General features: G+C 46.9%; 1 protein-coding gene across 9 annotated transcripts in view; it reads left to right on the top strand.

Annotated features, from left to right (window-relative positions):
• The first annotated feature begins 16,232 nt into the window (after window positions 1-16,232).
• Window positions 16,233-24,386, top strand: part of LOC126537859 (uncharacterized) — a 681,751-nt gene continuing 673,597 nt past the window's right edge. For 6 of the 9 annotated variants that reach the window (XM_055074488.2, XM_055074492.2, XM_055074490.2 and 3 more), the window contains exon 1: window positions 16,234-17,807. The gene's annotated coding sequence lies outside the window, so the exon portion shown is untranslated. Of the gene's footprint in view, window positions 17,808-24,386 lie in introns of all 9 variants that reach the window. The other 3 variants (XM_055074489.2, XM_050184942.3, XM_055074494.2) reach the window with 3 other exon arrangements.

The raw sequence follows: 24,386 nt of genomic DNA on the forward strand, positions 1-24,386 counted from the left end.
AATGGTACATTCTTTAAAATTGTTTCTAATAACTTTTTTTTATGCCGTAGTGGCGCTGTCAGCGCAAGACGCTATTCGCAAACGCAAAACCCTATTCTAAAACTCTTCACTCCTGCGTGCCCCAACGCTAACGCCCGCAAAGCTCTTTGGGGCCCCAAAATATTGGGGCCCCTATTCTAAAACTCCCTAATACGAAATGCCTCGCGCGTGTATGCAAGTCTGATACTACATTCACGACTGTTAATTCAATAAAATTAAATTGCATTTGTTTTAAGCAGAGTTCTAGCATAAGACAAAGGTGTGCTGATGTGCCTGAAGGCATGCGCTCACTGTTTATATGACACTTCTGCCACCAGCCGCCCAGGTAAGTGGCGTAGTGTGTGGTAAGCATATCTGAAAGTATTTATTGTAGCACGGGATGTTAGTATGGTCGGCAGGACTCTGATGTATAGCACGTCGGTTGAAGCATGCCACGACACACTGTAGCATGCCGTATACTTTTTGATTGAATTCTGTGCTTTTACGGGCCAAGACCACGATTTACGGGCCAAGACCACGCCGTAGTGGAGGACTCCGGATTTATTTCGACCACTAGGGCGTCCTTAACCTGCCCCCGATGCACGGTACAGGGGCGTTACTGCATCTCGCTCCCATCGAAATGCAGTCGCCGCGGCCGGGATTTGATCCCGCGAGCTCGTGCATTGCAGCGCAACACCATAGCTGTTAAGCCATCGCAGCGGGGGCCGTAAATTGAAGTTCATGAACACACGCAATATTTGGCAGCGCGCTTGTGCGAAGGCATACACAATATTTTTTTATCTCATTGGTGTACTGAATGCACACAAACGTGATGCAGATTACAGCGTTTCATTTCAGTTTCTTATTTAAAAATGTAACGTTATTAAAAGCATACGAAGGTACCATATCGGATTGTCTAACCGCCGCTACCATGACACTGGCACTTACAGTGGTAAAACCTTTATGCATTTAAAAGGCACAGAATACCCGCGAACTTCAGCGGCGGACCAGCGGCGCCACGCGGGTGACGGCGAAAATGCGCGCATGCATCCATGGCCTCCGAGCGCGCGAGGGGGTGATCTCGGGTGCCATGATGTACCTCTGACAACGGACAATAAACAGAAAGCCCACTAAGCCTCGCTATGCCCGCGACGCCATACTTGTGCCACTAGGCGACGCAGCTGGGCGCTAGTGGCAAGTGTCTGCGCCACGTATGATTTCCGCCGCAATACAGCTGGCTTCACTGGGACACAAGTTGTGGCGCCTTATCAGGTGAGTCAGCGCTCTTACTCCGTGCTTCAGGTTTCGACGATCGACGAGTTTGCTCGCCGATATCATTGTACTGAGTGTTACCCGTTTTGCTGGGCACAAGGATTGCTCAATAAACAGTTATTTCCGTGACTTGCGTTGTGCCGTTGTGGTTGTTCCTCGTCGCTAACAAAGCGACAATTTTTTTAGACAACAAATTCTTAGTAAAAATTTGGTTACTGACTCATTTTGTAACTCCCATCATAGGTAAGCGTAGATGGTGGGTTAGGCAACAGTGTGCGTTTAATCGCGACGTAAACATGCTCGCAGCTGAGATATCGGTATGAAATGCAATACACGGGACTCGCACCATCGCAAAATGTGGTTATCTTGCTAAGACGTATTAGCGCAAGCTCTTGGGCGTGTTGGTGCATGATGAACTTGAAAAAGGGGATACCAGCGAAACACAAAGGACGCGCACGCAAGGAAAAGGCGTTAGACACGGGCGGACGCTGGACTTTCAACTGTACTTTATTGACATTTACATTGCCGCACATAAGCTCCAACGCATGCGCATCTTCAACTCCTCCCAAGACATGTGCACAAATAGCACCTCGAAGATACATTACCATGTGAAAACAGCCGACGCATGCGCAACTTCTACTCTTCCCAAGGCCTGTGAATGAATGTCAGTTCTTTATTAATCATATTTTACCTACTCGATAGGTAAGCACGTTCCTTGTTTGTTAAACACAAAGACGTATCACGGACACAAATTTCTTTCTCATTTCCAATGTGAAAAGCTTCTAAGATTTCGCGTTCGTGTCTGGTCGTGCCCTTCCCTAAGATGGTCGCACGACCGAACAATGGCCCACCTTTTTTTTTACTCATTGCAGCCGCGGTAATGAACCGCCAAATTGCTTGCCTGGTCCCCACTTAAGAATAGGTTATATTCTTCCAAGCGCTTGTTAACACACCTACCTGTCCGGCCTATATAGACTTCACCACAAGCCAAAGGAATGCAGTAAACAACCCCAGTGTTGCACTTGATGAAGGGTGCCACGTGTTTAAATTTACAGGCCCCTCTCTTCTTCCCCTCGTTATCAATCCCCCCGCACAAGCTAGTCAATTTGCAAGGTGCAGAAAACATAACGCTTACACCTTTCCTTCCCGCCACCTTCTTAATGCTGTGGGAGATATTATGAATGTATGGTATTACTTCGAGTTGCTTTCTTCGCTCTGATTTCGGTTACTTCTGGCTTGCTAGACCCTTTACTTTCCGCAAACTGGCTTTAGCAACTGCCTTAATGACTGAGAGAGGGAAACCTGCTGCAAGCAACCGCTCAACCTGCTGTTTCAGGCTATACGCCATGCGGCGGGAGCAGCTCTTCTGCACTGCGTCCAGAAGGCGTCCAACCGCTACACCCCTCTTGACTAGCTTAGACTGTTTGGAATCATGCGGCATTAGCGCTTCTTTAGACCGGAGTGAAAACACCCAGCAGACATGGGCATTGTCATGAAAGGTTAGTGGCAAGTCGAGGAATCTAATTCCTTTGTCATCTGGCAGTTCGTAGGTGAAATTTAAACCGCGAGAACATTCCTTAAAAGCAGATAAAATACCCTGTGCTATACCATCTACTATGTCCCCTGGTGAAAGCCTTAAAAAGATCAAAAAGTCATCAACGTATCTAAATACACGGACCACATGATCTTTGTTCAAGGATGTGACAATGAGGTTGTCAGTTTTTGCCAAGAAAATACTACATAGCACTGGGGCAATACAATACAAATCCCTTTCTTTTGTAAAAATACGCGACCCTTAAACTCGACCAGGGTAGATTCTAAATAACAGGACAGCAATTCAAAAAACGCTCCAATCCTCATGCCTACTAGGTTTTGAAAACGAACCTCCCTTTCAGTCATTAAGACTGTTGCTGAAGCTAGTTTGCGGAAATTAAATGGTCTAGCAAGCCAGAAGTCACCGACATCAGAGCGAAGAAAGCAACTTTCATAAAATACATTCACAAGATCTCCCACAGCATTAAGAAGGTGGCGGGAAGGCAAGGTGTAAGCGTTGTGTTTTCTGCATCTTGCAAATTGGCTAGCTTGTGCGTGAAGATTGAAAACGAGGGGAAGAAGAGAAGGGCCTGTAAAGTTAAACACGTGACACCCTTCATCAAATGCAACACTGTGGTTGTTTACCACATTCCGTTGCCTTGTGGTAAAGTCTATATAGGCCGGACAGGTAGGTGTGTTAACAAGCGCTTGCAAGAACACAACCTATCCTTAAGCGGGGACCAGGCAAGCAATTTGGCGGTTCATTACCACGGCTGCAATGAGTGTAAGAAAAAGGTGCGCCATTGTTCGGTCGTGTGACCATTTTAGGGAAGGGCAAGACCAGATACGAACGCGAAATCTTAGAAGCTTTTCACATTGGAAATGAGAAAGAAATTTGTGTCAGTGATACGCCTTTGTGCTTAACAAACAAGGAACGTGCTTACCTATCGAGTAGGTAAAATATCATTAATAAAAAACTGACATTCATGCACAGGTCTTGGGAGGAGTAGAAGTTACGCATGCGTCGGCTGTTTTCACATGGTAATGTATCTTCGAAGTGTTATCTGTGCACATGTCTTGGGAGGAGTTGAAGATGCGCATGCGTTGGAGGTTATGTGCGGCAATGTAAATTTCAATAAAGCACAGTTGAAAGTCCAGCGTCCGTCCGTGTCTAACGCCTTTTCCTTGTGTGCGCGTCCTTTATGTTTAGCTGGTACCCCCTTTTTCAAGTTGCTCAGACGGCTGTTGTTGTGATAAAGTGCGATGACTTAATGTGCAGACGTATGTAGTATGTACTGTTCTGTGTAACTCACGCGTGATTCGGTGATCGTGCCATGAAACATAGCGCCTGGCGAACCAGCTCTGGCGAGAAGGCGCTACGGCGGTTTGAGTGTGCAGCTGCTTTATGCTGTAATGTTTGGAGCCGGGCATGAAATAGATGGTAGCTGGCCCATGCCGTCGTCCAACTCATCCACGCTGAGGACTTTGTTGAAGTGAGAGACTTGGTCTCATCGAGAACGAGGAATGTGGGTTTATTTACAGTATCTACATAAGGAGGTATTCAGAGACCTGGATTGGGAAGAATTGGGGATAAGAGTAAATGGAGAATACCTTAGTAACTTGCGCTTCGCTGATGATATTGCCTTGCTTAGTAACTCAGGGGACCAACTGCAATGCATGCTCACTGATCTGGAGAGGCAGAGCAGAAGGGTGGGACTAAAAATGAATCTGCAGAAAACTAAAGTAATGTTTAACAGTCTCGGAAGGGAACAGCAGTTTACGATAGGTAGCGAGGCACTGGAAGTGGTAAGAGAATACATCTACTTAGGACAGGTAGTGACTGCTGATCCAGATCATGAGAGTGAAATAATCAGAAGAATAAGAATGGGCTGGGGTGCGTTTGGCAGGCATTCGCAGATCATGAACAGCAGGTTGCCATTATCCCTCAAGAGAAAAGTGTATAACAGCTGTGTCTTACCAGTACTCACGTACGGGGCAGAAACCTGGAGGCTTACGAAAAGGGTTCTACTTAAATTGAGGACGACGCAACGGGCTATGGAAAGAAAAATGATAGGTGTAACGTTAAGGGATAAGAAAAGAGCAGATTGGGTGAGGGAACAAACGCGCGTTAATGACATCTTAGTTGAAATCAAGAAAAAGAAATGGGCATGGGCAGGACATGTAATGAGGAGGGAAGATAACCGATGGTCATTAAGGGTTACGGACTGGATTCCGAGGGAAGGGAAGCATAGCAGGGGGCGACAGAAAGTTAGGTGGGCAGATGAGATTAGGAAGTTTGGAGGGTCAACATGGCCACAATTAGTACATGACCGGGGTAGTTGGAGAAGTATGGGAGAGGCCTTTGCCCTGCAGTGGGCGTAATCAGGCTGATGATGATGATGATGATGACATAAGGACGTTGCAGTTCATCAGTCTAGCATGACTGCGAGAGAAAGCACACTGAGGGGTCGCGCAACAGCTCCTTAAATACACTCTGTCCTCCCTAGATCCCTAGGTGAGGGAAAACGTTCGACCAGAGGCATCGTAGCCGAGTCGCCTTTGAGGGGGAGGGCTTACACACTTCCGCACAGGTTTCACTGCCCCCACCGAGGCTAGACGGTCTTCGCAGAACTGGGTCTTGCCCTAAGAAGGTGCCTCTTAATCCCCGAGCTGACCACCGCAGAGTGGCCGCCGTGGTTCTCCACTGTCTTGTGTCTTGAAAGGCGCGTGAAACGGTGCCTCCAAATACATTCCTTCAGGAGCTCTCCTGCTCCCGACAGACCAGGTCGGGGATGGCGAGTTCATTAACAAAGCCTGTTTCGCTGACCTCGTCTCGGCATTCCGGCGATGAAGAGTTGCTGACTTGGCGTATTGTCCTCCTCACAAAGTCAGTCGCCGCAGCAGATATCGTGACGCCAAGAGGCTGCGGAGTGACGCCTCGTCGTTCTTTCAAAGCAAGTCTCGACAGTAAACCTAGTGGTGCCGTTCGACTGGAGACTGACGGTCGATTCCTATAAAACGCCAACCACGCCGCTGCAGCTGGCTGGGAAAACTTTGCATGCCGGGACGTCTGCAGACCGTTCCTAACAATGCTGAAATCTTGTGCTAGGAAGGCCACGAAAATATTAACCCATTTACGGGGATAGCAGACGCGCGCCGTTGTGAATGTTCGATTTAGCTCTATGCGTCTATCCAAGCTGCCCCATGCGCGTTGGACAAGCAATTGGCCTGATACGTTACATAGCCCGCCGGTTCCTTGTACGGCCAGAACCTGGCCGCATGTACTCTGTCTATGACGCCAAATCGCATCATGCGCTACTCAAAACTGTTCCCACCGCTCCCAAGGCTGTGTTACGGTGCTGGTTGCCCCTTGTGTAAGCAAATAACACATTTCTTTTACTATCTTTTTTGAGGAGCCGACCTTCATTAACCAGCTACCTTGCCGATCAAGGTACTTAAAGTAAACTTTCTGTTGCTATCTGCACGTGACAGAACCTAGCAGCATATGTTACAGTGAGATGCCTGCTTTTCCTTACCAACTGCTTCGGGGTCTTTTCTAAATGCTTACCTGAGTGGCGTTCATTGTAGCATAGCACCTCACATAGCCACTTCTCCTTGGCTTGCCTTGTGTTTCAGTCTTACCCCTGCATAGAGCATCAAAGTCCAGGAACATGTATCCAATCTCTCTACCGTTCATAACAATAAAATCGTTCTCTGCTTTTCGTTTCTTTTTTTTTCCGCCTCAGTCCACTTTATTCGGCATTGAAGCTCTTGCGATGAGGATCGGATGCATGCATGCCGCCGAAAGTTTCTCTCGGAAGACTGGCTCTACTACCCAATGAATGAGACACTGCCTCTGATTCTTCGGCAGCGCCCACATCACAGGCCCAAAGAAGCCGAAAGGTGTCTGCCTTCCGACGCCTCCTATATAGAGTCTGCAAGCCTCTAAGAGCGCCGGTTCCATCTGGGCCCACGGGCTCTTTAGTAATATTATTTGGTTGGTTATTTAACAATTAAAAAAAAACATGAACCATTCCACTCTGTGAAGGTGGTTGACCAGCAAAGCTGGTTAGCACACGACAGGGAATTGACATATAATTTTGAAGAAAGGTACGAACTGGTTTATTGTCTTTATGGGTAGTCATCGTGAGGAAAGGTACGCACACTCATTTATTATCTTGATCAGTGGTCATTATTTCATTTGCAACTGCAATCACATTATTTGAAAATGTCAAATCGATGAACGTACGCCGCTGTGTGGTCGGTTGGACCGGATCGGTGTGGCATCGCAAGGGATATGTCTGCAACACGGGACGCCTAAACCACTCCCTTTTCGGTACCGACACATTCACATTGAAATCACCGACAACGAGAGCAGAGGTAGTGTTATCGCAGCTAATTCACGCAAAGTGAGGAGGAGGAGGCCCAAATAAAGAGAGAATGCAGGGATGTTAACCAGTAATGCGTCTGTTTGGCTACCCTACTCTGGGGGACGGGAAAGAGGGAATAGAAAGATAAGATAGAGAGAGGGAGAGGAGGAGGAGAAACGCTGCGGGGAGCTCGCGCACGCATGTGGAGTACCTGAGCGAGTCAAAGACGTTCACATAGGCCAGTCGCCCTCAAGAAAGACAAAAGTGCCCTCATAGCTTTGTGGGCCGACGAGCGATGGGGCGGTCTTCAAGTAGCACCTGCACAGACAACGGTCGATCGTGTAGTCGTCGCAATGCGATAGATAATGTTTGTCTTTGTGACTGAAATCGATAAGAATGGCACAATAAATGTTCGATGTTCTCTTTCACGCCAGAGACGTCGCATGCAGCACTGTCGGTCATTAAAATCAAAGTACTGTACGCCTTCGTGAAAGCCACTCCCAACCACAGCCGGTGTAGAAGCGATGACTCACGTCGGCGGAGCCCGGGTGAAGGTCAGAGTTGTAGCAAAGAGTAGCCATGAACCTTACGAGACTATGAGTCATTGCATTTTTTGCTTGCTTACGGGGGTACGAGCCATTGATGATGACAGTTTTCGACATGCTGTTCTGTATGTTGTATGCGTGATTAGGAAGAATGAACGCGCTGTTCGCTTCAGTTTGCTGAGTGCTTGTAGCCCCTTCCTTACGGGGCTATGAGCCATTGCATTCTTCGCTTGCTTACGGGACCATGAATGTTTACGGGGTATGAGCCAATTACGATTATAGCTTTTGTTCCCGGTGAACAAAAATGCACGGAATCCTAGCCATACACAGCTTCGCTGTAAAATTACTCCAGAACTCATCTCACGATGACTATCGACGGCAATATGATTAGCAGTCGAGCAATGTAGCGACACACCGTGTACCTGAAATCACGTTTATTTAACGTCTGTCGAGGTCGATTAGATAGATAGATAGATAGATAGATAGATAGATAGATAGATAGATAGATAGATAGATAGATAGATAGATAGATAGATAGATAGATAGATAGATAGATAGATAGATAGATAGATAGATAGATAGATAGATAGATAGATAGATAGATAGATAGATAGATAGATAGATAGATAGATAGATAGATAGATAGATAGATAGATAGATAGATAGATAGATAGATAGATAGATAGATAGATAGATAGATAGATTCAAAACGGCTGAAGCAGGCAAAAAATGTTAATCGTATCAAAACAGAATTAAATAAAGGAAAAGGAAGGAAATCTAATTCCTGCTGCCCACGAGTTGTAATGGTCTAGTAAAACTTGCTTGGGCTAGTTGGTTCATGCTTGAATGAGTGAAGGCAAGGCGCGAAAGAGCAGAACTGAAGAAGGACACAAACGACAGGACTGCCGCCACTCACAACTAAGTTTATTTCCGCAACAAGCCTGCCTTATGTAGGTCAATCAAGCCGAATCACACACGAAACGTTAGAAGTAAAATACAGCCATCCATCGACCACTCAGGAATCATATCTGGCACAAAGGATCAAATGAGCAAACAAGAACCACACGTGGAGCAGCACGGGAAGCAATTCATCGAGCACAGTCTTTACCAAGCCAACGGGGAGAAAAAACGAGACATAAAAAGTACCGTCTACGCTTCACTATCAAACTATCCAAAACATAACGTCATTCAAACGCCTAAGGCTCAGTCAGTGATTTGTGTGCTCGTAGATTATTCCCGCATGACTATGGGAATAATGACCAACGAATAACACTGAAAAAACATGAAGACAGGGCGTCTAAGTACAGCTTCTGCGTCAAAACTAAAATCTCTACTAGTCACTCGAGTAGCTGTCCGTATCACGCGAGTATCTGTCCATTTCATTGTTTGTCACATGGTTCATTTTTCGTGAGGTCACACGTTTTATCAATGTTTAGGTGAGTTTATTCTGGCACGCTTTCTGTTGTCTCGAGTGACCACAATTTTAGTGTAAATATCATGTGCATTATCTCTTTTTATTTAACTGCTTGCAGAACATCCTAAAGAGCGAAGGCCACCAAAGGAGCGAAGTGCGCATTGGCCTGCGTTGTTTAGTAACGACGCAGCCCCACAAGATTCATCACCAGAAAGGGAGGACACCGTTCCTTTAACTACACAGGAATTTACACTTGTTGATACTTCGTCAAACAAGGTGTCCGCTGAAAGACCGTGGAGTACAGAAGTCAGCAGTGCTAATATGCAACTTTCTTCGACCTCTGAGGATGTACGTCTTGAAGACACCGCATCGGTTAGTGCGACTGATTCATTCGATTCTGAGCCAGCAGAGCTCAGAAAGAAGATTGCAGACCTTCCAGCAGCCTACAATAGGCTGAAAGCACATCATAACAAATATAGAAATAATGTCAGAAACCTACAGGCACAGGTTCGTAAGTTTTTGAAAAAGGCAACTACTAACTTCTCACGAAACATGAAGTTTTTAAATGAGGACCAAATTCGTGCCCTTACCCGGAGCAACAATCAAGGCTGTTCATGGTCACCGCGAACAGTTAAGCAAGGCCTACAAATTAAATTTGCCTGTGGAACGACCGGGTGCGAAAGAATCAGAAAGATGGGCTACCCTCTCCCATCAAGCAGAACGTAAGCGCGAAGAATTCAAGGCCTGAAGTTTCTCCCAGGTATCCTGCGTGAAGTAATCGACGTAATGAGGTGCAAATCAGAGGGAATGGAGGTTGTGGAGAAGGGCTGCGTTCTCTTTCTAGGTGAGCGAGACACGGCACCCAGATTTGAACTGGACCACGGTGAAGACATGCTTCTGGGAAGAACGACGCTGCCCTCAAAGCCAAAGGAGTCAGCCAATCGTGATTTGGTGTTTATGTTGGGTGGAATCAACCAAAGGTGGAAACAAGTGATAGCCTACGAATTCACTTGTAGGAATGTGGACGGCTCGGTGCTGAAGTCCTGTGTCCTGGAAATAGTTCAGATATGCAGCCAGATTTCTCGAAGAATCCTTGTTGTCACATGTGACATGGGCGCAGCAAACCATGCTATGTGGCGAGAATATGGCTTTTCCAGCCATCGTCACTCGGCTACTTCGTGCTCAATACCACACCTAACTTTAGTAGGCATGCAGCTTTTCTTCATCTCGGATTCAGCACATGTCCTTAAGAATCTGAGAGGACAGCTTCTAAGCTCTAAAGTTTTCACACTCAGTGATGCAACAGTATGCCAGAATGGATTGGCGGCCTCGAAGAAAACTGGAGCACGTACAGGCCGTCCTGGATTACGACGCTGCCAATGATCTTAAAGTAGCACCAAATTTATAAGAAGCCCACATTAGTTGTGGCCACTTCACCAAGATGAAAGTTGGAATCGCTGTCCAGCTCTCCCGCGAAGCCCCACCAGCTATTCGCTTCCTGATTAAAGAAGTGATCGAACCAGAGGCCGAAACAAAGGCATGGTTCATGGACCTCGCTGCCAAGTGGAACGCTCTTATGTAATCGCGTCATCCCACGATGGCTCTAAGCCACAGAAACATAACAAAGTACCATGCGGCTTTGGACACTCTACGCATGGCAGCAGACACGATCAGAGAACTCAAAATGGGCATTGGCTCCCAGTGGAATCCGTCACAAATGGGAGTCCTGATTGCGACAACTGCTCTTCTTCGCCTTCAAGAAATGCTTCTTGGCAGTGATGGGTATGAATTACGTCTCATGAGCAGGCTGCTACAAGACTGCCTAGAAAACATTTTTTCTGTGGTGCGGCTCATGAAACCAGTGCCCACTGCATATGACTTGAAGTGCGCACTCAGACTCGTCACTGTCAGCCAATTTCTTCGCACCCTGAGGTCAACTAGCTATGAACTCGATGACCGCGAATATCTTGTTGATATGCTTGCACAAGGCAAGAAGGAATGTGCTCTAGGCAAATTCGAGAAAATAAATGACTTGGAAATTCTGTTTATTGAAGAGCTCACGTCAACCGAATGTCGCATCTTGTTCTACCTTGGGTGCTTTACCTTGAAAGGAATATTGAAGTCTGTAACTTGTGCGCCTTGCAAAGGTGCTCTCCTTGGCAACCCTGATGATCAATATGCTTCCCTGAGTGAACTCAAGGAATATGCCAGCGATGGGCAAAACCTCGTCTATCCAAGCAATGATGTCATGAAAACGCTGAAAAACTACAAGGAACATTTTACCGCTGTTAATTCATGGTGCACCGAAAATTTTTTTACCATGAAGTCACTGCTTCGCTCTCTTATTGTATATCTCGAAGAAATAGACAAACCCCCTCTGAAGACATACAGGGCTCACAAAGAACGAATAAGCAAAATGTTGGTCGCTGCGTATGCCACAGTGAGGCTACGAATTCATCTTCGACAAATTCTAAGTACTCATATCAGTGGCCACGGCAGCAAGACTTGTGCAGGAGTAAGACTTGCGTAAGCAAGGTGGACTCTGAATGTCAGCAAATTTTTGCTCAGTCTGAAGTCCGCACATATGCCCATGTGTCATCCCAATGGTTTTGTAAATTAATGGTCTGCTATTTAACATTGATGTCGAATTTTACAAGTGCAATAATGTTTACGTTCATGTTTTCATTAAAGCAATTTGGTAACTATCATCTGTGTGTTCGTGAACAGTGAATACATATTTTTTTGTTACTTCAATTTCGGGCTCGTTCATAAACATACAAATTGCATGGTGATGCCTCAACGAACAGGGGAGAGCTCGCATTCTAGTACTGCTGCTGATAGGTTTTCTTCCTTTGGAAACCAAGACGCTGGTGCGTACACTGCTCCCATTTTTTTTACTGAAGAAATACACTAGCTTGCTTTATGAGGTTTAACGTTCCAAAGTGACTCAGGCTACGGGAGACGCCGTAGTGGAGGGCTCCGGAAATTTCGACCACCTGGGGTTCTTTAACGTGCGCTGACATCGTACAGTACACAGGTCATCTAGCGTTTGACCCACATCGAAATGCAACCGCCGCGGCCGGAATCGAACCCGCGTCTTCCGGGTCAGCAGCCGAGTATCGCAACCACTGAGCCACCGCGGCAGCTATACACTGGCTTGCGCTGGGACCATGTATAACAAAAATTTACTTAAAAAGCCCCTACACACTTGGACAGGTATTGCCTGGCGCATTTCATGAAGTTTGAATAACTCCATAATTGGTAATAAACTAAAAAGGAAGTGAGCAGATTTATATGCCTGGAATGGACAGCGGCGCGGTCGCAAATAAAATCTGAAACAGAACATCCCGCCTACGCAGCGGATTATGGCTTTTTTTTTTTTGTTTTTTTTGCGCCGAGAGTTAACATAGTGGGAGGAGGGTGCCGACGGGCCTGCCAATTTCCGCTGCGGTTCGTGAAATATGCACTCACCTTAGCTGCTGTCATCGAGATTTAACCTATCTCATAGTGTTTTGGCACTGTCTATCGCACACTCCGCAGCTTAGTTAACGGCGCTCTTTATCGCAATTCAGTTATCGCACACCTCGGGCGCACAAACACTTTCAGAAATTGTTTTCACCTGCTTCTTTGGCAAGATGAGCGCTTGGCGCGAGTAGTCAAGTGAACAACACAAATTTGTTAGGGCGGGCTGCCATTTGAACGCACGAGTGGGGTCAGTGGATTAGCGACAGATTAATAACCGTCAGGATCAGTTTCATTCCCTGGTATTCTCCATGACGTTACTGACGCATCTCGTGCATACGCACTCCCCCTTTTTCCAATCGACATCGTTGGCTTTCGCAACTGTTGTTTCTTTTTGTTAACAAAAAGCCTTTTCCGACAAACATTTAGAATGTATTTCTATCCATGCGAAAGTGAAATGCGCAATCACCTTCCCTATTTTTCACAGTTTACGCATCCTTGAGAAGCGGTCAGCGAGCGACGCTCCAGCGCGAGAGCGATACCTTTGTGCAGTGGGAGCGAGAATGACGGCCGCCGTAGGAGACGACGCGGTTGGCTTCACCCTAAGCGGTGGCAGAGGTAATTGGCGCCATCTATGAGGAGGGCGGAGCAGAAAATTTGTTTCCCTTGCATGGCCTCGTAGATCGTCGCGCGCCCGCGCGCCGATCGAGGTGGCCGAGCCCTCTCCCCACATCCTCTCCCCTCGCCTTCCCTCATCACTCCGTCGTAACTCCCTCACCTCCGACTGTCACCGCGCGCGCCCGGCGGCCCGCCGCCAGCTTAGCCCGCTGCATGACGTTTCATGTTTCGTTATCTGCTGTTATCGGGAAGCGTGCGCTGCTGTGCGTTAACCGGCGTGGGTAGCTTCGTCAGTTTCGTGGTCCTCGATAGCTGTGTGCTTGTGCTCCGCGATGTTTCACCCGTTTCACGACTCGTACCGCCCGTGCACCATGCAGTGGTGCACGAATACCTCAAAAACAAGCCCTGCAATGTTGTTCCGGGTGCCTAAAGGCAACAGGTGAGCGCGCAGACCGAAGGACATCAGAAGGCGCATGTACACGAGCACAGCCCTGTCCATGTGTGGGCTCCATGAGCCTCCGGACGTCGTTGCGCCTTGATTGTGCTACTCTTCCCTCTTACCGGTAGAGAAAGCTAATAGATGTTGCTCCTCATTGTCGCCTGGTCTATGACTTGTGTTTTTCTGTGCCAAGTCTCATTCTGCAACTTCAGTAACTTAGCTTAAATTTCCATTCCGCCCTCAGTGCTTTTTCTGTGTGTCACGTTCTACAAAGTACAAACAGCTGAAAAATTACTGTTCGTGTTTGTGTATTAAAAATTAAATGATGGGGTTTAACGTGCCAAAACCACTTTCTGATTATGAGGCACGCCGTAGTTGAGGACTCCGGAAATTTCGACCACCTGGGGATCTTTAACGTGCACCTAAATCTAAGTACACGGGTGTTTTCGCATTTCGCCCCCATCGAAATGCGGCCGCCGTGTGTTGGTGTATTATCTCAGTAATCGCCGATGGGAAAACCGTGCGAACAACCTTCATGTGTAAGCATGATACGGGTTTTTTTTCTTCTGGAAAGCATGAGCATTGCTAGTGTCTTAGATGCAGATTTTTGCAGTTCGTGTTTATTACACAAAGGAGTGCCCAGTAGGTACGACTTAGTGCCTTAGTGCTAGTGCTAAGCATTGCATTCGGGGTGAAAGAAAAGTCGTGTTGTTGGCTTATTTTACCTGGTCTTTGATTGAGGAATAGGCCTATCTGCGAATGTTTTCTATGTGCTGCTGCAAAAGCCGACTACCTTCTGTTCCCCCTTGCCACCGTTACTCAAGTTGTGGCCAAGTACACAATAATGTGATAATGTGTATTTCAGTTTTTAGTACAATGTTATTTTTGTTCTGCCATCTCTTTTTCATTTCGTTCAGTAGTAATAAACATGTCACGCATTTCATATAGTTTCGTGCATGTTTATAAGTAAGCTCTCGTTCTTTTTTTTGTATGGCTGTCAATCAATCTTAATTTTATTCTATTTTTAAGTATTTTGCGTGTCATTGTTTTTGCCATTACCAGTGAGTTTTCCCTTTCTTTAGTTGTCATGACTATGCCATACACGTCGTCCAGTTTTGTGCAATATCTTAGTGCATATATTAGAAGCTCGTCTACATTTTGGTCTGAGGGCGTTTATAAAAATCTTGTTTATATATCTATATATATATATATATATATATATATATATATATGTGTATGTGTGTGTGTGTGTGTGTGTGTGTGTGTGTGTACATGAAACGGCCTTCGCGTTTTACAGCGTCTTTTTTTTTTTTAGTTCACTGTCTGTGAACTTATGTGTTTAGTACTCATATATATGTCATGCACCTTTCACTTCTGTTCATTTTTTGAGCGTATATCACACCACGTTATAAGAAAAATCTTTGTTTTCGGAAACGAAGTCATAAAGCGAGACCAGAGATCTGTTGCGTTGGAAGTGGAATTTTTTTATGTCCTTGCACATGCTGGTATAAGTATGGGCAAGACTGCGTGCGTGCCATCGCATAGCCCACGGCGAACCATGCGCGAGCTCGTGGTGCGCCGTAGCGCGTGCGCGCGTTATATGAAAAAAAAAAAATGAAAACCAGAACGCGCCGCGTACAGGCAAAACAAAAGTAAGCGGCGCGCGCGGCATAGGGGAAAGGGAGCGGAGCGGGTCGGCATAATAAAAACAAAATAGACTGCTAGGGGGACGAGGCGCCGCGCGGATGCTGTTCCTGTTGCCATGACAACGTAAACAATCGTGTGCACCGCCATTATGCTAGAGAATCGCCCTCCTGTTAGGGCCGTAACTGAAGGGGACCTTGGCGCCAGCGTTGAAAGCGTATGCTCGAAAACAGCCAATGGCAGCCATGCGAAGATTCACCTCTGGGAATCTGTCAGGAAGTCTGGCCCCTTGGCAAACAACCGTCGTAGGAATTAAGCGCGGAACAGCTGCTACTAACAGCGTAGGAACAGCTGCTACTAACATACTAACTAATGGGACGCCAATAGCCAAGTATAGGTTACCCACTCAGCGTTACCTAACATAGCAAACCAGAAGCTTTACCGGTTAACCTCCGTTCTTTTCTGATCCCGTTTCTATATATATCTCTCTCTCGGAATATTTCTCTTTACTGCCCCTATAAGATCATTCCACAGAACAGACAGCCAAGTGAAGGCCAATCAGAAAACACTTAGAAAATTTGGTGTAGATTACAGAATTCGTCCTTAAGGATCTAGTAATATCAGCTAGCCATAATACAATAAGTAAACATACATATTCAGGTGCTCCGAGCCAATGAACACGATAAGCAACACCACTGATATAACTATTCGTATCCCTGTGAAGGGATATACATACATCAAGAAAAAATTTAACAAATTGCTGACATTTATTTCTGGGCATGGAGAGCACACATGTAAATAACTAAGTATATTCTATCTTTTAAGGCTTCATTGCTCTCCTAATTAATTATTTAGTAATTGGTTTGCTAAACTATCCATTGCAGAACTTCACTCCATCATATAAAAAAATTAAACTAGGGGGGTTGCATTAAGCTTCCCATAATTCAATTATCATTTGGCGCATCAAACTCAGCATAGATGATACATTGGGCAACTCAGGATTATTTACGCACCGTCCGAATGCTCTCCGTTCCATTCCTTTATGTTTCCTTGTGCCTCTTTTATATTTATTTCTATTTAGCTTGAGTGCTTATTGCGATTGAACTGGGCGCGGGCGCGTTTCCGACGGAGCACATCTGAGAGACTCCCGTAGCCGACAAAGGCGCTCTTCCCCCTATTTTTCTTCCCCCTCTCTCTTTTTTCCTTTTTCGTTCGCCGCTTTCGCGATCCCACACACACTCTCTATCTCTCTCGCGATGCACTGCTATTCGCAACAGGTGGGCGACAGCATTCAGGGTAGCAAGAGAAAAGAACGACCGCTTCGTTTTCTCTATCGACGAGGGAACGCCCGGCTCACTGCCGTTCCGAAGCAGTGGAAACGCCGCCGACGAGCCACATCCGCTCGCGCATAAGGTCCCTGAATACTCCGCGCAGGCCACGCTCTGCCATCCACACACACAGGCCCGACGCAATGACACAATGATACTCCTCCTTCCTTTTTTTTTTTTTTTTTTCGCGAAGCAGAAGCAAGGCCGAACGAGACTAGGGGAACGAGCGCCCGGGAGGATGGAGACGGGAGCGCGGCTCAGCAGTTTAGGCGCATCCCACCAGATGGCGGCAGGTTATTCAGATGCGCCTCATTGTGTGCGCGCAGGCTTCCTTCCGCTGCCTCGCCCATTTTCATTTTTTTCCCCTCCCCGACACTCCGCCACCTGTTCGGTCCGGCGCGAAGCCAGAACAGCCAACCAGCGGCGGTGGCCGTACGTGTGTGCGTGCGTGCGCGCGACTTCCACGACTTCGCTCGCCCCGACCGGCGCGGCGCGCCTCCCGTTCATACCTGTGCCCGCGGTGATCTCGCGCGCAGTGCAGTAGCTTGACGTCTTGGCCGGCGTTGCGTACCGGTGTCTTCGCACGCTTCCCCTCAACGAGTCCAACGGCGCCGGCAGCTTCTGCGGTGGCGCACTTTTCCTCATTTCTTCAGCTGCCGTTGTGGTCAAACGTCGACCGTTTGTCGTCGTCTGCACTGATCTGACCTGTGCCGATTTCCTGCCCCTACTACTTTCTTCCTCGTTTTTTTTTTTTTTTTTTCTTCAATGAAATCTTGCGGTTCCTGCCTCTGGTGGTGTCGTGAGTGAATTGGCCTCACACCGGTGTGTGCGCGCGTCAGTGTTCTATTTTGTTTGTGTGTGTGCGTGTGTTTTGTGCGCGTGTGCTACCGGAGCTGTAAACAGGATGGATGCGTGATCTGTGGTGGTGACCGCCCCCCAGTGCCTCTTCATCGACTGCAATCGTCGCACCCGCTTCTTGGATTACGTGGCCTGCGCAATCTGTGTGCCGTCGGCGTCGCCTATCGCACCATGGGACTCGAGGACGTGGTCCCTTAATCTGCCGTCATTCCCGGGCCTCTCAGATCCTGGACGCAGTTGTGAACGGCGGGACGGCTGGTTCATTGGCTTTGCAACCGTTCCAAGGCTGCGGGAGACTTCTGGCTGGTAAGCGAAACGGCAACATTGTTCCACGCCGGTTGGCAATGCCTGCGGCTATTGCTTGCGGGACTTCACCGCGAAGGCACAGCTTAAATGTGCCGGGTCTAGTAATAGGCTGGGGGGCGCCTCGGTATAAAACGTCGCTGCTCGCTTCGGTCGCTGATCAACACCCTCTGCGTAAATGGGAATTCCTTTTAGGAGAACTGGGGAGAGAGGGGCCCGTCGCATGTATAACGGGCTTTTCGTGCGGACTCATCACAGGGCCAGGCCGAAGCTATCTCGCTTCCTAAGCGGAATTCTGAACCTTGAGTCCAGCTTCTGAAACTTGATTCCAGCGGTAGCCCTGCATTCTTGCACGTACTTTTATTCCTCGCGTCGGTGTGTTTTCGAAAAGATGTGCTTGGCACGGCATGTGCCCCGGCAGTATTGGCGGTGTAGTTTACAGGTAGCAAGTTCGGACAGTGCAAAGAAAAGTTGTTAGCTGCTGTACAGGCTTATAAGCGTATACACGTGTCAAGTGAGAGGCAACGAAAGGAAACGATAGATTGACAGGCCTTGATGCCCAGATGTGTTTTTCGCGTATTTATCAACATTTTACCCCTAATGTAACGATATTTCGTACATCTGTTCTTCCGACACCTGAGTCTAAGATGCGTAATTGTGGCGATTACTAAAGGCTGTGCTACGGTAGCGGGAACTTGGATAATGGCGGCATGCTCACAGTAACTTGTCAGAGCAGTTCAGCTTCAAAATGTGGTACGAGCGTAATCCAGTGAGTCACAATTATATTTTCTTGTTTTACGTGAATACTGTACACAACGAAAATATCTTAAACGTGCTTGTGCAAGGCGCAACCGTTTACTACATGTTAGTTTTCAGCCTCGTGGGTTAAGCATGCGGTTGCTGAATCAAATGATTCTTGGCAAATAACTAAAACTATGGAGTAATCCAACTTCACTCCTTAATGAACCGTTAAGAAATTGGCTCTAAATAATAGTTAAATAAATTAGTCTAAATAAATCTGCTTCAACATTGTAACAAAGAAAAGGTTCCGGGCCATAAGAAGTGTGGAATGTGTAGAAAAGCGTGTTGTTTAAATTACCACGGCAGATGTAGTCACCTACAGGTAGATACAGAAAGAGACTTTTCTACTAAGTATTAAGAAATGTGATAAATTGCCCAAGTTTAGTTAAATATAAGTTATAAATTTACCCGTTTTCTGGTCTCGCTTAAAATCAACATTTAGCGCACCGGGACTGAACCCATTCCATTCTAACTCCATTCCGGAACGTTGGGCTATCATTTCATCCCCATTCGATCGATCACACTTTTGCCATCAGCCCATTCCATTCCCAGTATTTGAAAAATGAGGAATGATTCCTGTAGCATTCCAACTACGGAGTTGCCACACCGCAACTCTGATCAAGAATACTACACCTTTGCTGACTAGTGCAAAAATGACAGCTAACAATCGACGACAAGGGATCAGCTCTAAACACAAAACCACAAGTTGCCTTTAAAGATACTCGGCTATTCGTGCACATTTTTTAAAAGTCCGGTTGCAAACAAGTTTTCCGAGTATTAATGGCTTCCTTATGGCCAGCTTTCCAAAAACGTTAAATAAATTATTGGTAAAAACAAAGAGAAAGCTCAGAAGTTTTGGGAAAGGAAAAGAAAAGGAAGAAAGCTGCTGAAGGACTCGTGTGCAATACACGAAATGCAAATGAGTAATGCCGTACGTACGACATCGCGGGCGCAAACCAGGAATGGCTGTACGCATCGCGTTTCAGCGGCGAGAACCTCCACTGAAAACAGCTTCCGTAATTGCGAAGCGGCAGATTCATCTCGTTAGCTGTTGGATATGTTGCAACAAAATTGATTAGCAGTAAATAACAACGTGTCGTTATTGGTTGGTTTTGTTGATTGCCCTCCCCCACGATGTCGTGCGTACGTCATTACTCAATGCAAAACGGGCCGTTGCAAGTGCAACATCATTGGTTGTATGGCGTAGAGAGAGAGAGAATGAAGAGGAAAGGCAGGGAGGTTAACCAGATATGAGTCTCCGGTTTGCTACCCTACACTGGGGATGGGGGGATAGGGGTATAAAAGAGAAAACTGCTACATGACTACACTTACAAAAGCACAGAATGACGAACTGCAAGTAGAGACTTGCAGGTTCTCGCGTAGACTTGCGCCGCGAAACCGAAAGCTAAGCTAGGGCAAACCATTCTGCATTGCTTCGAGAAAACGTTTGTCCTTGTCTCACTTCTGACTATTTGCGGTGATTTCTATAGCTTGGGGGAGAACCGTAGCCGTATTAACAGCAGGTCGTTGCGAAATATTAGGTTAGTTTCGATTGTTCGAAAATACGAAATAGTTCATTTTTGAATAGAAATAGTTAGGGCGTAATATTCAGTTCGCATTCAAAACTTCGACTATTGGCCCACCGGTAATTATTACGTCGTCTGCTGACAACACACATTTCATGCGTTAACGAAAAGTTAGATCTAAAGCCTGTTTCACATGCAAGCGATTGAGCGAATAGCGGCGCGGCGCTGCGAAGCTTTTCGCGAGGTTTCGTTTCACATGCACTGCCGCCGCGCGTTTTCCGCCGCTGCGAATAGCAATGTTGCTGGCAAAAAACACAGGACTTTCAGCCAGTTTCGGTAGTTTGCGACTACCAACATAAGCATTGCTTTGTCCCTGCCTCTCGAATTTCTATTTTATAAATGCATATCCTGCGCTTAGCAATTAACAATTCGTTGAAAAGCTCTCATGGCATGTTGCCTGCACCACGCGTAGCAAGTAAATAAACATCGTCCTATGCGCAGCCTTTCCAGCACTAATCCTCCGCTGGTCACTGTTCGAGGTGGGCCGTTCGGAAGCGGTGCTGCCGCTCTGCCGCTGCGATGAAATTCCAACTTAAGGGCCACCAGTTCGTGTCTGCAGAACTATGGCACGGCCAGGAACCATAGAATCGTCATTTCATCTGCAGTCTGCGTGTTAAATGTCGTGCTATTTTAGATGACAACGGTTGTTGCTGACTAGTTTGCCGGTGCAACTGCGCATATGGCAACGACGGCATTCTAGCCAGCTTCGTATTAATTATACATGTACTAACGACGCGTACTTCAAACGTTCGGTTAACAGGCCTGTCGAATCCGCCGTAAAGGCGCCAATTTACGCCGTTTTGATTGCTGGACACCGCTTTTATAGCGCTGATACTTAACGGTTGGTTTTAAGGGGTCGTCTTGTATCAGAAACCGCGTGAGCTATGGTGCAGGTCGTGACGACAAAAAAAAAAAATGGTTCGGGGGGGGGGGGGGAGTCACTGACCTTTAGGCTACGAGAAATAAAAATTCTTCGTGCGGCGACTACAAATAAAACGACAATGCGAACATTCAATCTGCAGGTATATCATAATGCGAACAGGTTGCTCTAAAGCACGCCCCTATATTATTTTCCTCGCTGTATGTATCGCACAGGAAACCGTCATGATATATATCTATATATATATATATATATATATATATTCGCACACTATATAGCCCGCTGTCAGAACGCCCACAAGACCCTCAACACGAGATAGATACCGCCAGTATCCTGTTTTCTCATTTCATCCACTGCGTTTCCTGCGTAAGGTTCGCAGCATGTGGCAGAGAATAAAAACAGGTGCTTGCGGTGATCGTGACTGCGCGTATAATACATGAACTACGATATAGTTTTGCACATTTATGGCGTGAACATTTCAAACCGTCAGATCGCCTGTACATTGCCTTCTTGGTCATGTAGGTCGATTTCTATCGGGAATTTGCGACCTTTCTTTCTTCCTTTTATTTTCCTTAGACGCGTGTATTCAGTGGTGCATAATACAGGCCTTGTCGGAGGACGGTCACACGAAAGCCGCGGAAGGAATTAAAAAAAAAAAACATTTCGGCAGCGCAGCCAATAAATGTAATACTCGACGTTCTCTCTCTTTTCTTTTTTTTTACTTGTGGTCGTGTGTGGGCGTGTCACGAAGCAAGCATTATTCCTTGGGCTGCTGAGGTCGCCGCAAGAAGGCGTGCTCCTCTTCCCTAGTCCTCGATACCACGGTAATCGCAGTCCTCTCCCTCTCGGTATATAGCGATGATCTTCGCTCATAACTAAGGCCTGCGGTAAAACGCATGCGCAATGTGTTTATTGCGATACCAAATATATGGACACTCCAGACGTGTTCGCGCTGTCGCCGTCTTCCTGCTGTTCTGGTATTGACGGCGCATGCGCGGACCGCGCATGAAGGATTAGCTCTCCAAAGACGCGCCGTGCGTTTTGCTGCAAACCATTCCTGCAGAACGAATCTATACACGTTGATTGTCAAAGTCGCGCGAGAGCATTCGCACGACACGAGCGCACTTTCTTCAGCTTGCATTACATCGTTGTTCATTTTATTACAGTGGAGCTGTTAGAACCTCGCTGGGTTTCTCTTGACGTCCGCAGCTTCGCCGAACTTGGGGAGAGCCGAGAGACTGAAAGCAGAGTAAAAAAATAGCGTCGCCCAGCATAGCGGCGAGGGTGGGTGGATCCTAGCGGGGGAGAAGGAATGGCGCGGCGGGGCGGAGACACAGGTGGTGTGACGTCATTGCTCTCCGATAAATACGCGCGCGCTCGCTTCGGCGGTCCTCTTTCTCGCAGTGGAAAAGAAAATTACGCGTGGCTCTGCTATAGCAAACACCAGAGACTAGCGGAACTGGGGGAAGCCCAGCAAATGTTAGACTAACTTTACTGACCTTCCCCCAGCTCCGCTGGTCTCTGGTGTTTGCGATAGCAGAGCCATGCTTAATTTTTTGTTCCCAAGACAGAAAATGGTCTCCAATCCACGCTGTGACGGCGGTTGGACAGCGAAGCTGTAAACGACAAGTAGAACGAACACCTATTGCGACGTAGGTTGAAATCATTCACGTGCACTTTACCTAATTGTTAGCCTAAAACGTTTCGACGGCCTGCGACTTGGCTTGCGCCACTAGTTCCTGCACGTACAAACAGTGGACCACAGACAAGAGAAACTCCTCGCGCCTCGTATGCACGCTGCTCTTCAGGTGTCCTCACTATATGTGGCCTTCGCATAGCACTGTCACAACACGAATAAGTAGCCAGGCGGGCTCTTCTTTTACGTACGAAAGTGTAGTTACGTCACTCCCAGCTCCCTCCGTATGCTACAGTGAAGCTGCCTTCGCCACGGCAGCTTGCGCAACAGCGATCTTTACCGGGAAACGTATGTGGGGAGTGCTTCGCATGGCACGTAGGCGCCGGAGCGCCTTGTTATCAATTATGTGGTTCGGATGCTTGTTTGTTATTGAAACGTATGCAGTCCTGTATGTTGTATGCGTGATTCCAAAGAATGTATGCACTGTTCGCTTCACTTTGCTGAGTGCTTGTAGCCTCTGCCTTACGGAGGTATGAGCCACTGCATTTGGGGGTATGAGCCATAGACGATGATTGTTTTCTGTCGCCGTTACACCACGAAGAAGTACCGGAATACTGTAGCCATAGACAGCTTAACTGTAATGTATATCGCGAGATAGTGCGTGCTCAAGTATGACACGTACAATTTCGCGCCTCTTGTCAACTGATATAGCAAGTCCGTTGTTTCCTCCAACTTCCAGTAAAGTCAACTGATTGTTCGCTTGAAGGGCATGTACGATCTAAACATAGTTTCAACCGGACTGGCACCGCCTCCTAACCAGTAAGTTGCCTGCCGTTGGCTCTGTTATATAGGTGAAAAAAATGCTTGTAGTTTTCCGTGTTGCGAGGATGCACGCATAGTGCTTTCTCAGTAATGTTCAGAACATCGACGCGTTGGCTACAGTGTTTGTGGAGTTCTCGTATGCAATGCTACGATCGATGCAATAAATACTATGCAAGGAAAGAAAATTAGCGTGGCGCCGAGGATGGTTACTCCCAGCACAAGTTAATCTTGACGCAATCGAAGATGCAAAATTTACGTGGGCGCTTCTGCCGGGGATTTCCCTCTACACCAGCTTTTTGGCGGAGGGCACCTATTTATTGCGTAAATAATAGTGCTCTTACAATAAAATTAAAAGTAATTGAAAACGCCATGCTGTTACTAATTTAAAATGCTGCAAGCTTGATTTCGATCCCTTTGTTATTATTATTATTTTTTTAGGCGGTCACTGTCTCGAGGCCAGACCTTCCAGCGTCCAACTGTTGCAGGAATTTCGCGTCCTTTGTCAGCTGTTAGTGTGACGCCTAGGGTCGGTGCTAGCTTGTCAGTGCTGCAATCACGGATTCCATTCTCGTATAGTTGAAAATTTTCTTTTTGTTTCCTTTCTTTTTTTTTTTTTTTTTTACCCGGCCGTCGTATCGAGGCGACACAATTATGTACCCATCCGGATCAAAGTGCGTCGGGTTAGGCAAAAAATGTCGTCGCATTAAAACGACGAATTGCACGCACCGCGACGGTCCGCTCAATCGGCTCTACCTGCTGCCAGGACAGTGTTCTGTCACCCGCTGCTGGCGTAAGTTTGAAGGGGGAGGGGTATTCTGCGAGTGTCCACCTAGTGGACACTTCCCTTTCGTCTAGTG

Source organism: Dermacentor andersoni, chromosome 4 (genome assembly GCF_023375885.2).
Source record: "Dermacentor andersoni chromosome 4, qqDerAnde1_hic_scaffold, whole genome shotgun sequence".
Taxonomy (NCBI): Eukaryota; Metazoa; Arthropoda; class Arachnida; order Ixodida; family Ixodidae; genus Dermacentor; species Dermacentor andersoni.